This window comes from Zophobas morio, unplaced genomic scaffold (genome assembly GCF_036711695.1).
Source record: "Zophobas morio isolate AGI-343-1 ecotype UQ-CSIRO unplaced genomic scaffold, CSIRO_AGI_Zmor_V1 ptg000043l, whole genome shotgun sequence".
Lineage (NCBI taxonomy): Eukaryota > Metazoa > Arthropoda > Insecta > Coleoptera > Tenebrionidae > Zophobas > Zophobas morio.
Genome location: NW_026972148.1, coordinates 88,756 through 102,157, shown reverse-complemented (window position 1 = coordinate 102,157; position 13,402 = coordinate 88,756). Strand labels below are relative to the sequence as shown.

The 13,402-nt window shown below is 22.7% G+C and overlaps 1 long non-coding RNA gene across 1 annotated transcript; it reads left to right on the top strand.

Moving 5' to 3' along the window:
• The first annotated feature begins 2,567 nt into the window (after positions 1 to 2,567).
• On the top strand, positions 2,568 to 2,890 carry LOC135141161 (uncharacterized). The gene is made up of 3 exons (XR_010282346.1): positions 2,568 to 2,644; positions 2,723 to 2,767; positions 2,829 to 2,890. It is a non-coding gene; the product is annotated as an uncharacterized LOC135141161 (long non-coding RNA).
• The last annotated feature ends 10,512 nt before the right edge of the window (positions 2,891 to 13,402 follow it).

Below are 13,402 nucleotides of genomic sequence, written 5' to 3'. Positions count from 1 at the left end.
TTCACTTCTTGCATCCTTCGCCTTTCTTTTTACCTCCTTTTTACAGCTGACTAAGTCAGTTTTTACCAAGAAACTTTATTATCGTTTCCAAAGTAAAAACCACCCCTTTTCCGAACTATCCTGTCTCCTCCCCTAGTTTATCATAAACTTTGTTGACTGTCGTTTTAGGCCCTTTTCATAAATTTTTATCTCACTCTTCCACTCTTTACAAGTTTCGTTTGTGTACAAAAAGTTTAGCTACATTTACTTCTTCCGAGATATTTTTGTTAGTTAAAATATCTTTTTTCGCCTTCACCATAATAAACTTGTGTATTAAAAAAGCGTTATGGAGTTAGTAATCAGTTCCAGCAATAAATGTCATTTATACTATCACCCCGCTTAACTTACCTATCATAACAACCTCTCGCCAAACATTTTAACTATTATTGAGCTCTTTCAGCAATGCAGTTAATGCAGAGCTAATAAACGAGTATTTTTAGATTTAATCTCCACAAGTTCTGCACTCTTCACAAATCTTGTAACCATATCTTATTAAAAAGATCATTGTAGACACTTACCGTTATAGACTATATCCAAAACCCTATTATTCTGCTTTGCTCTTGACAAATATTGTCATGAACAAGCTTAGTAAAAAAGGATCTGCTAAATATAAGCATTAGTTACAGCTTCCTATTCAACTTATTAGCAAACTTTCAGGCATACGAATACAGTTACGATTCTAAAACATAGCCTTTAAAATCCTGCAGTAGTTTCTTTTTACCAATATAAATATATAAAAGCATTTTATAGCACATTGACTAACCTTCTATATCCGCAATATAGTACCATTCTCTAACACTAGACTAAAAATGAAAAATAAAAGTAGCTTTTGCTCTCTTTGTCTAAAGCGCCAGGATAAAATCTTTTAGTGTTATGTAAAGTAGTAGCTGTTTTCCAGCCTTCTAGGAATCAATTCCTTGTAAAGAACTGTATGTGATAACTCAAATTCTTGCACAGTTGCAAAATGCTTAGTAAATGCTTCTTACTAACGTTTGCCAGTTTGGTTTTAAGTACCGCTCTTCTTGTCCAAGAATCCACTCTTAGTCACCCAATATAGCTCCCTGTAATAATCCTTACAAGACAAAACAAAAGCTGTCTTAAAAATTTACTATAATAAAGGCCATTTTTAAAAATAAACTGTTCTTAAATACCAAATGAGCTAAAGATTTCATATTCAACCTTTTTGCCATATCTTTACCTTGTAAAGTACTCAAATACATTTTTTATATCCCTCAATAATATATTTTTTTTTCTTGATATCGTCTCCATGTAAACAACATAAACTCAGCAAATAGTAAACTATCATATTACAAGTCTTTTTCAGTTTTGTCTTGATATCTTTCCTTTCATAATTAATATTCACGTAGTTTAGTTCATAAAATTTAGTTCCTCGCTGTTCATCATTTTATTATTACACTTTCCGTAAATCTCTTTCACAATTTTATTTTGGATCCATTAAGTTGAGGCCTTACGACAGTTAACCAAATTAATTATTATAAACTACTTAGTGCCATCCTTAACTCGACCGTGTTGTAAAGTGCTGTATATTTTACTCTCATATACACCAAAAACTTTCTTTTTATAATACAAGTTCTTTATATTGTATAAGAAGTAAAACTAACTACCTTCTTATCTCCACCAGATATACCGTATTGATTTCTTTCACCGGTAAAGACAATGCTAAAGTTCTTATTAATAAGGTTAAATTTAACAAAAAACATAATTCCCCTCGATATAATATTGTAAAATACTTCATTTAAAAAATTAATAAATATAATAAGTAGATTCCGTAATATTAAATACTAGGTTAAACTTTAATTAGTTTTCTATTTTCATTACCACTGAAAGATAAGCAAATTGCTCTTTTAAAATTTTTCTTGCAAGCTAGAATACTTTTTTTAAGGTTTTACGTAGTTCCAGGCAAGCAATTTATAAAAATGTTGACTTTACAGGTTTAGTACCTGATTAACTAATCTATTATAAAGCATAAAAAAGTGATATAATAATTTATGGACAATTAAGAATAATTAGAGAGTTAGACACAGTTAAAAAACAATGTTATATTGATTTAACAACCCTTTCGAGCCCCTAACAGCGATTTTAAAAAAAAGTTATGGAACCCAACGTGTACGCTGATTTATGCAATTAACTATTAAGCCTTCGAACGGTCAGCCAATAAAAAACTCCTTAAATCCTTTATTGGTTATGAAGCGTTTCTTAATATAGATAAATTCGGTTTGTAGCGATATCGTCATTCTTTGCTAAATATATGTAGAGGTGGCCTTTATCTGTTCTTGCTAAAAATACTTGTGATGTAATTATAATAATAAATATGTTTATATGGCCTTTAAAAACTCTTGAAGTATTGTACTTATATTTTTTATTAGTTTATAATATTTATAGTTAAGCTACTGTAAATATACATAATTTCCTTGTATACATTAATATAACAGTTTCTGTAGTTACTGAATTATATATTTGTATTAATTTTTAGATGCCAGCCAGAAAAGGAAAGCGAAAGTGGCCGGTTATACCCTCGCCTTCTGCGTTTACTCAAGACGATCACGAAACATCCATTACTTTATGGTGGCTTACTAGTAGCGAAGTATAATTTATATATATTTATGAATATGTTAATTTTATATTATATTTATCTGCTATATATTTTTTACTAATCATCAAGATTAATTGCTGTCGGCATCTAGGCCACTATTGTCCAATATATAATGTACTTTTTTTCTATATTAACCTTTCTTTTAAAATTTTTATTTAATAATAATTAATATTAGGAGGAGGAAAAAAAAGCTTCTAAAAAACTTCCACTAAAAATAAATTATTGTGTACTACAAGGTTATTTATAATTATTTTCTACTAATTATTTGCACTAGAAATAGCTTTTTTTGTTTTGTTAATATTAAAATTCTATAAAATCTGAATTTACAAAAGATTTTTAACCTCTACATTAAGTTAGAAGTAATCATAGATTTCATTAAGAAAAGTCCTTATAAGAGAAGATCAATTGAAGAAATTTTTAAACGAATGATTCATGTAATACTTTATAGATTTCATTTTTTTTTAATCAGTAAATCCTTGTCTCTTAGACTGAAAAAGATTTTATTTGTTTATGCCTTTATTTTAATTTTTGTAATTAAAAGATGTTCGCTGTTATATAAATAGTTTTTTGTGTAATCAATTTTTTTAAAATTATTAAATAGAAAAGGATAAAAAACTTATCTTTAGATTTGATAAATTTGAAATAATTGCCGTTTATTAATATTAAATCTGATAGTTGCCTACTCTCAAATTAGGAAAAGCAATGTTCCTTGTATCTTAAGATTATATAATTTATTTTTATTAAATAGATGAACATTTTAGAATTTATTATAATAATTCTGAATTTAACTGCCGTTTATTTTAAATTTTGATGTGTTGGTTTACATCAAAATCGAAAAAGTAGAGCTTCTTTTATTTTTTTAAATATTTAACTTTATTTTATAAAAAAAACAAATTAGAATGTTTATAATCATTTTGAATTTATTTTATTGTATTTGTTGGTGTGTTTGGTTTCTATCAAATTAGAAAAAGAAAAATACTTTATTAATTAAATTTCTTAAAATAATTTAAATAAATATGGAAAGTTAAACACTTTAGTCTTTTATATTTTCTTATAAAATTAAAAACCCTTGTTAATTTTTTTTTATTGATTAAATTTTTTGGTTTTGTTTTACTTTTTAACTAATATAAATAATGTTTTTTATCAAAAAGTTAAATACCATATCTATAAACAGAGCGAAATTTTAGCAAGTTTATTATTTCTGGTTATAAAGGCTACAAGAATGATTCAATGAATATAATTATTTTTTAAGGAGTTATTTTATTTGTTTTCTATAGACATAAAGAAAAGGGTTTACAATTTTTTGTTTAGTAAATTTTATATTTTATTTTTATTAGCGTGGCTTTGTCTTTTCTATCGTTCTTTGCAAAGCAACTTTCATTATTTTTTTAAATTATTTCATCTTTTTTTGTGTAAATTTTTTATTTATTTTTTTAAAATTGTTATTTAGGATTAAAATTATTTTTTTAATATTATTTGAGAAAATTTATAAAGAGGATTCACAATTTTAATAATTATTTTTTATTTATTATATATATATTTAAATTACTATTTACTTTATATAATGAAACGAGATTTTACAATACAGTTTATTTCAATTTAATTTTTATTAGATCTAATTTATTAGTGTTAAAAATGTCTATTAGGACGAATAACATTTTATTCTTCTATATTATCAAGAGAACTTATTGATTAACACGATATTATTTATTATTATTTGAATTTCTTTTTTATTTTACGTTTTATTTTTTATTGGGGAGCGGAAAAATTCTTTCTGTTTAAATTTATTAATTTAAAATTTTTAGATTTTTTAATTCTTTTAATTTTTTTTTTTTTTTAGTGGTTTTACCAGTTTGGTTGCTTATTGGAAGACAGTATATACGCTTCTGTTTTGTATGGAATGGATTTAGAATTAAAAACTCAATCAGCATTTTTTAAAGCTGTTGATGGCTTGTGGACAATCACTGTAAGGTTTTTTATAAAATTTTTATTAAAAAAAAGTTTTTTTAATTTAATTTCCATATTTATTAAATAATATGATTTTTATTATTTTAAGTACTTTAACTTTTCTGCTTTATTTTTTTAATAACTTTTTTTTTTAGTTATATGAATTTATTATTTAAATTTTTAATTTTTATAAAAAATAAATAAAACCTTAAATTTTTTAGTTTTTATTTATTTACTTAGGACGAGCAAGAAACTAAAAAAGTCAAATCAAGTGGCGTGCTTGATTACTTAAATGATTTACAAAGTTTATTATTATTATTATTATCATTATTATTATTATTTACGAAATAAAATTGTGTTAGGCAGCATTTTTTATTTAATGAATAAAAATTCTCGAGGCTATACTTTTGAAGAACTTATCGATCTACTAGCTCCTGTATTTCTTTATAATATATTTTTATTTATTATTATTACAACTTATTATAATAACATTTATTATATCCATTACTACATTTAAAAATTATTAAAATTTAGAACTGGGCCTTTTTTAGGAAGCCAAGTCATAATGTATTCGCACAATCGTTTCAAGAATCTTTACTTTCCACACTTTACTGCACTTATTTTCCTTACTTTAGAGTACTTTTTCTGTACATTTTTATGAAAACTACTATTTTTTTACTATTTGTTATAGAAAGAATCAGAAAGTAAAGGTGTTTGGGTCCCCACAAAATTAGCAAAGTCTGCTCATCTTAGAGCTCGACGTTCGGGGTACTTTCCTATTTCTGATTAGATATTATTCATATAAAATAAAAATTATTAAGAATAGTATACAAAAGGTAAAATAATCTTTTTAATTTTAAATTTATATTTGAATAATAATTTTATTATTATAGGACTTTTGGATTAAATGGAGATGGTAATTTTGTATATACTTAGAATATTTTTTTTATAATTATCTATATATAGTTCTATAGGTTTTTGTTTATTTAAAAAAAACATTTTTATTATAAAAGATAATTTGATTGATCAACTTGGAAAATCTGAAGTTATTAATGAGCAGAGCGTAAAAGGTTTTAAACAATAATCTCAAAGTTTACTTGAAATTATTTTTATATAAGAGCAATTATAAATAATTTTCTTTTTAGGCCGAAAGGAATTGATGGAGTTTAAATATGTCACTACCGAAACAGCTGATTTTTTTTCTAATAAAAGAAAAAAAGTAGACATATAAAATTTATTGGATCAAAATACTTTACCTCATGATTAATAAATTTAAGCTGATTATTAATTTCAATTCGCTAAATAATTTTGGATCAAATTACTTCAAATTATTAAATTTAAGTTGGTCAAAAATTTCATTACGATATAAAAGTTTGTATTGTTCTTTGAATTATGAGAATCCCCGAGTTAGTGTTAAAAACTTATGAAAAACGAGTGGGGTTATTAAAAACTTTGTATTAATATTTGTTATATAAATAAATGTTCTATTTTGCTATATTGGTTTTATTATTGCATCCATCCGACTACAGAGGTTTTTTATTATAATTATAAATGAAATCTTGCATATTCAAAAAAGATTACTATTGAGCTCAACAAAGAAAGCAATACCTCACATATTATGTAAAGGCATAATATTAAGTGAGTTACGACATAAATCCGATTTCCTCCGCAAATTTGTTAAGATGTTCTTAAAAATGAACTACCGACCAATGTTGGTGTCCTTTTCTTTTTATTAAAAAAAAGTATTAAATTAAAACTGTAAAAGCTAGAGCGCCTTAGAACCTCCTTATAGATATTGTATTTAAAACTAAATACACGAAAATTAGTGGTTGTCCTTTAATTTATTTTAAAATAACCGGAAACGCAAGATCCAAAATAAAACAGATAAGCTTTAATAGTGAATCTTTAAAATATGGAAACCGGGAAACTTTGTTCTCTTCCATTCGCAACTTTATAAGAGGACTTTACCTATTTATTGCGACTAATCCGTTATAAAGCGCACAAATTCGACGCTTCCCCTCCTTTACCGCTTAGAAAGCCATGAGAAAAAGAAAGGGTTTAACTTTTGAATTTTGGAGCTACTTTAATTCAGTGCTCTGGAGTGTCATGAATGAATTGCTCCTATCAAAGTGCAAAAAAGAATCAGTTAAAAATCTTCTAAAGGCTAATAACTCTTAATTTTAGGTCTTTACAAACCTATAAAATATAGCCACTACATTAAGGAATGCTTTAACCTTTATCTTAAATAGTTGCCTAAATGAGTTTGAAGATAATGCATTACGATTATAAACCTACTAAGTGCAAGGATTTTCAAGCCTAAAAAATAATGGGTACCAGGGGCAAAAGTTATAATTGAAGCTTTAACAGTCTACAATAGAAACTATTTTGGTGTTTTTATAAGAAAACATGTTTCAGTGTATGTTCAATGGTTCAGTGAAAGGTCAATCCTTTGCATAGCTTTTGGTTAAAGCCTTAAGAAAACAATTTTCTTTGCCGATATGCTTTTACTTAATTGCGTTTGCCGTTTCGAATTTCAATAGCTTCAATATATCAATTTTAAGCCTATATTGTTAGAGGCATACGTTTTTTTAAAATTTATTTTTCTATTTTTGGAGAAGGCTAATAACTGTTCAACGCTTTTGTAGCGCAAAAGCAACAGCTAAATATGGTGAAAGTCATATACTCGCTGAGGGCTTAAACAGTAGTGTTACAACCCTGAATAGTTCGGTTTAAAAATAATAAACGGTGATGTTAACTTCTCACTACATAGAAAAGTTAACTGAGATAGGTACTCATTATATTAAAGGGAAAAAGCTAATAGTAGTGGATATACACTTTATTCTTTTTAAAGAATTTTATTAAAAAAGCAGAAATATATAATCTTATCAAATAGATCTAAGAGATGACTGGGAAGAAAACTTGCCTCGAGGCACAGTTAAAGTTTTAGGAATCTATCGCTGTATTATAATTAGTATATATATTACTTCAAAAAAAAAACTTTCAGAGGAGTTATTATTTTACTTTTTCCTTTATGTAAATTTTATGTAACTAACATTTAAATATTATAATTATGGAAGATTTTTATCTTGTTTAAACTATAATACAACGTTATAACTCTTTTAAAAAAATTAAAAATGCATAAGAATATTTAAAATCTTTTATATATTTTTTACTCCACACACTTAATTTCATTATTTAATTAGTTATTGGAGATCAAAATATGGCTCTGTGCTTTGGGGAAACTTTAGTAAACCAACTCCCCAATTTTTTTGATTTACTGATAACTGATGGTATTTTGAAACTGAAGGTTTTAGGAATTTTAACTTTTCCGTTATTATTATTATTTTATTTTAATAATAAAAGGTTATGCTCTCCTCTGCCGTTAATGATTTAATCTATCAAGGAGCCATAATTGAAAACTCTATAATCAATATTATTAGTATACCATATAATCCTTTTTAAAACTTCTATTGGCGAAAAAAATCTTAATTTTCTAAAAAAGTTTTTTTTTCATTTAACTTAAACGATAAACTTTTTTTAATTTTAAACAATTTTTTATGTTATATAAAAGAAATTGTTCTTGTGTTTGATGAAAAGAGGAATCCATCTCGGCCTATTATTATTATCAAATCTTTAAATATTGTAAAAACTGAATTTAATTTGCGTGCAGAACGACATTCTAAAAATGTTCTATTTTTTTTTTTTATTAATTTATAATAAATAATAATTTTTAGTAATTAAATTTTTAATCGTAACATTTTTAAGGAATAATTTTTTTTAATTTTATAAAATTTTGTATATATTTTTTACTCTAAGGCTTTCAAGCTATATTATTATTATTCTAGCGGAAGATTTCAAAGTTTTTAACAATGTTTATATTTCTATTCTAGAAAATTATTCCATTTTAAAATTTAAATAAAATAAATTTTTAATTTTTTGATCTATTTTATTATAATATAAATATATTTCAGTTTTATTATCCTTTTATAGAAACATTTAGTTTTATTTTACAATTTTTAGATTCCGTTTGCTAATAAGAGTGATGAGGAAAATTTCTATAAGCCTCTTACGCAAACTCGTGGTTTTTATATGGACGTTATCGGTAAATTATAAGAAATTTAAAAAACTGTTTTAAATTATTTATTTTATTTAATTCAGATGAAATTTTTCATAAAGAAGATTTACGGTGGAGGAAAAAGTTTTTGATGGTTTATTATTAATATTTTAAAATTCTATTCTTTTCAATATAAAAAGTATTATTTTTTTTAACTTTTCTACTACAAAAATAAAAGGGGCTGCAATCTGAAGTAGATGAAGATTTAATTTCGAAAGCAAACCTGGAAGGCCCGGTACTATAGACTTTTAATAATAAAAATATCCTCATACTTATTTGTATATTATATTATACTGTGTACATAATAATATTCCTATAATAATATTTTTTTTAGAGTAGTGTACATTTAGTAACAGTATTAATAAATATAATAATAATACTTTACTTTATCCTCGCAAGTACAAGCACTCGCGTAGTTTACTAACTGCCATCGAGAAGGTCGTGAGGTTTTCCTATTGAATACTATTCTCATATTTTTATACTTTATTATTAATATTGTCTTAAAAATATATTTATTTTATCTTATCTATATATTTTTATACTTCACTATAAGTGTTGCCATGCATATTTGTTTCTTCACTATTAATATTGTCGTATATTTAAATATAATAATTTTATTTTTATATTATTATCTTCAGTATTAAGATTGTATACTTATAGTTATATAAAATTATTCATATTTATTTATTTTTATACTGTACTATTAATGTTGTCGTATAATATATATTATTTTTTATCATACTATTTTATTAACTTTGAATTTTTTAACTTTTTATTTTTTATACATTTTTATTATCTTTATCATTTTTTAAATATATTTTTCTTTATTTTTTAAAAATAACTTTTGATGTTAATAATATTTTTATTATTTTTTATATACTTTATTATTGAAAATTATTTTTCTTTATATATTTTTTATTTTTCTTATTCTATTATTCACTGTAGCGATGATAATGAAAAGCTTCCTTTAATCGGACGAGTTGTACTAAAAACTCGTCCAAACTTTTTCTATAAACTATCGAAATCTCACAGCTGGCCTGTAAACTTTTCAATTCGAATCGGTATTATTACTACAACAAAAAAAAGTTTATATATAGTTTAATATTTGTAGATTTATAGTAATATTTATATGCATAGTAATTTATATGCAATTATAAAGATATTTTTTTCAACTATTACTATTATTCTTCTATAAGTAAGGAAAAAAGACCTTTTTCCAGTTCTATCAAGCTTAATTTTTATTGTAGAAATGCGAACATCTACGTCGTCCTTTTTTAGCCTATGGCATCTCTATTAGAATTACTTATTATCTTTATATTTATATTTTTATAGAACTAGCATAATTATAAAGTATATAATACGTGAGAACTCAATTATATAAAAATAACTTTTATATATGAATATTTATTATTTAAAGAAAATATAATTGTGAATTTATATGGAACTTTTATACCCATTTTTTAATCGAAGCTTTTAGTTTATTTCTATTTATAAAGATATTTATATCGTTCATATTTATGGGCTGATTGGTCATTTAATAACCCATTATACTGAAGTCAATTAGAAAAATAACTTTATCTAATAAACGGTAATATTTTTATACATTGCCTAATTTTTTTTTAAAGCCCTGGTGGGCTGTGTTTACTCTTGCGACCTTTCTGATTGGTTTTTTGCACAGCTTCTTAGCCTATAGCATCAGTGATTTTTAATTTAAAAAGGAAATATTTAAAAAATTAAATAATTTTATCTTGTGCTTTTGGCGCAAAAAGTCTTTTTTTAGTGAAAAACTTCTAACTTTTTTATGTAATACTCAAAAGTATAACAAGTTTTTTTAATTAATATAAGAGCAATTCCTTGCCTTTTCTTCGTTATATTCTGTTACTAAATTCGCTAATAAATACCTTTTTATCATAAGGCATTCAATTGGTGACTCGATTAAAAATCATATTCTTATTGGTTTACTTTTATAATTTTATTTTTTTAATGAACTTTTTAGTTGATGAAAGTTGCGCAGTTGATGTTTGCGTGTGGGATGGGGCGTGCGGAGAGTATTATTCTGCTATTCTATTGGACGATATTGTTTGTATTACTGGTTACAGAATACACAAAAGAAATAATTATGCTCTTGGCGAGGTAAAAAAGTAAAGATTTTTGATAATAATAAGTCAAAATAACGATAAGAATAATAATATTAAAGCAGTAAATATAAAAGCAGTTACTATAATAAATAATAAAAATAGTGGTAATAATAAGGTTTGCATTTTTTAAGAAAATATAAAATTCATTATACCACAATTTAAAAAATAATAATGGAGTAGATATTTTTAAAACAACAATAATAAATAATTAACAGTTTTAAATAATAATAATATATATTATAAACTTCCACAATAGTAATAATTAATAATAACTTAATTTCTGAGGATATTAATGATAATAATTATTATTATTTTATACAGTAATAACTTGGTTATAGTAAAAAAAATATCATAATAAAATAATACAAAAATATTAAGTTGCTATAATAAAGTTATAAAAAGAAACTCGTTATTTTATAAGCAAAAACGAAATTATGTTATATGTAATAAAATAATGATAATAGTAATAGTAATAATAATATATACATTAACGCTTTTAATAAATAGCAAAAATAATAATTGTATATAATAGTAAAAAGATAACATTATAATAATTGAAAATAATTTTCAATTTTTACTGATATGAATTCAAAATAATTGAAATTCATAATTTGACAATTATATATATATATATATTACTTATTACTTTTACAAATATACTTTATATAAATATCTGTTATAGTTATACATAAATAATTATTTACTTTTTATAAAGAACTTGACTATTCCTGCACAAGTCCCTCCCGGCAAGAAAGTATTGCCTTACGAGCTTGAAATCAATAAGCCGTACGCTAATATTTACAGCGTTTTCAATGGTTTTTAAAATATTTATATATATTTATTACTTTTGTATTAAACCTTTACTAATAAACAAGAAAATAAAGAGAGCTTTTTATATATATGCAAAAGAAAGTGCGTTTATTGGTTATAGATAGTTATAAGAATCGTCGAATGAAATTTGCACAATTTATATTAACGGGGAATTTTTTTATTAAATACTAAATTTTTAATAATTAAAAATATTTTTATTCACAGAATTTTATTATTTACTTAAAATATTTTAACTGCTATTATTACAGTTAAATGAAATATTAATTATTATTTATAATATTTTTGTTTTAATTAGAAAGTTTAAATATAATATAAAATTTTCATTATAAACTTTTTAAAACAAAATAATTGTTTGAGGATATAAAAAGTTTTATATAACAACAGTTATATCGAGCTCGAAAATTTTTTATTTGAATGCTATTTATAATAATGGTATTATTTAAATAATAATACTTCATGCTACTGTTTTTTATTTTTACTTATAATATATTTTATAAAAGAGAACATTTTATTTTGTTTTTTCTTATAAAAAGTTTAATAATAATTTTATATAATAATATTTTATTTTACTAAAAATATATTTTATAATTTTTTTAAAAAGGACTTTGTAATAATAATAATAAGCTTTTCCTTATACTGATAAATTTTTTTAAATGTATATTTTTATTACTTTTTATACAATTATATCTTTTTTTAATAAAATAATTATTATATAGTTTATAAACTTTTTTATTATTATAACTTTAATAAAAATGTTTGCACTTCTTTATATATTTATAACTTTTTTAAATGATATTGTTATAGTTATAATTTTTTATATTCAATAATAATTTTTTTATATTATTTCTTATAACCATATAAAAATTTAAAAAGACTCACAATTACAGCCTTCGTCATTATAAAAGTTTTATATATAAAAAAAATAAAACTTTAAAAGTTTATTATTTCGTGTACTATTATTAAATAGGATTGTTAATTAGTTTATTTATTTGTCTTATAATAATAAGAAAAAAATATATACGTATTTTATAAAAAGAAAATAATAATTTTCGCTTTAATTATAAAACTTTAAGATTTTTTTTAAGAAATGTAAAAAAAAATTGTAAAAATTTTATCGGTTCCATATTTTTGATTTTGGTAGATTATTTTTATATTCAGATCCAATTTATCTTATTTGGTTATTTATCTTTTTTAATTATTTTATGGTAAAATTTTACTTGTAATTTTTGTATAATTTTATATAACTTTTCTTATTATTATTATCACTATTACTATATAATTTTTATCTATTTATTATTATCATATTATTTTTTGTAAAATTATTATAATTACTTTATCATAATTTTATATTTTTTTATTTTATATTTTTGGTAAAATTTTTCTTTATTATTTTTGAATCTTTGGGTAATCATTGCTATTATTATTACTTTTTCATGTTTATATTATTTTTGTATAATAATTATTTTCAAGTTTTTACATAATTTTCTTATAATTTTATAATTATAATTTATATAATTCTATTATAATTTTTGTATTATTATTTTATACTTTTTATATATTTTTTTAATATTATTTTTTCTTTTATATAATGACTTTATAAAAAGCTGAACTAAATATGAAACTTCCTTTCCGTACTTATAATATACTTTCTTTTAACGAACTTGAGTTTATTGAGGTTTCTTATTTTTATTACACACTTTACTAAAACTTTTTTATAGC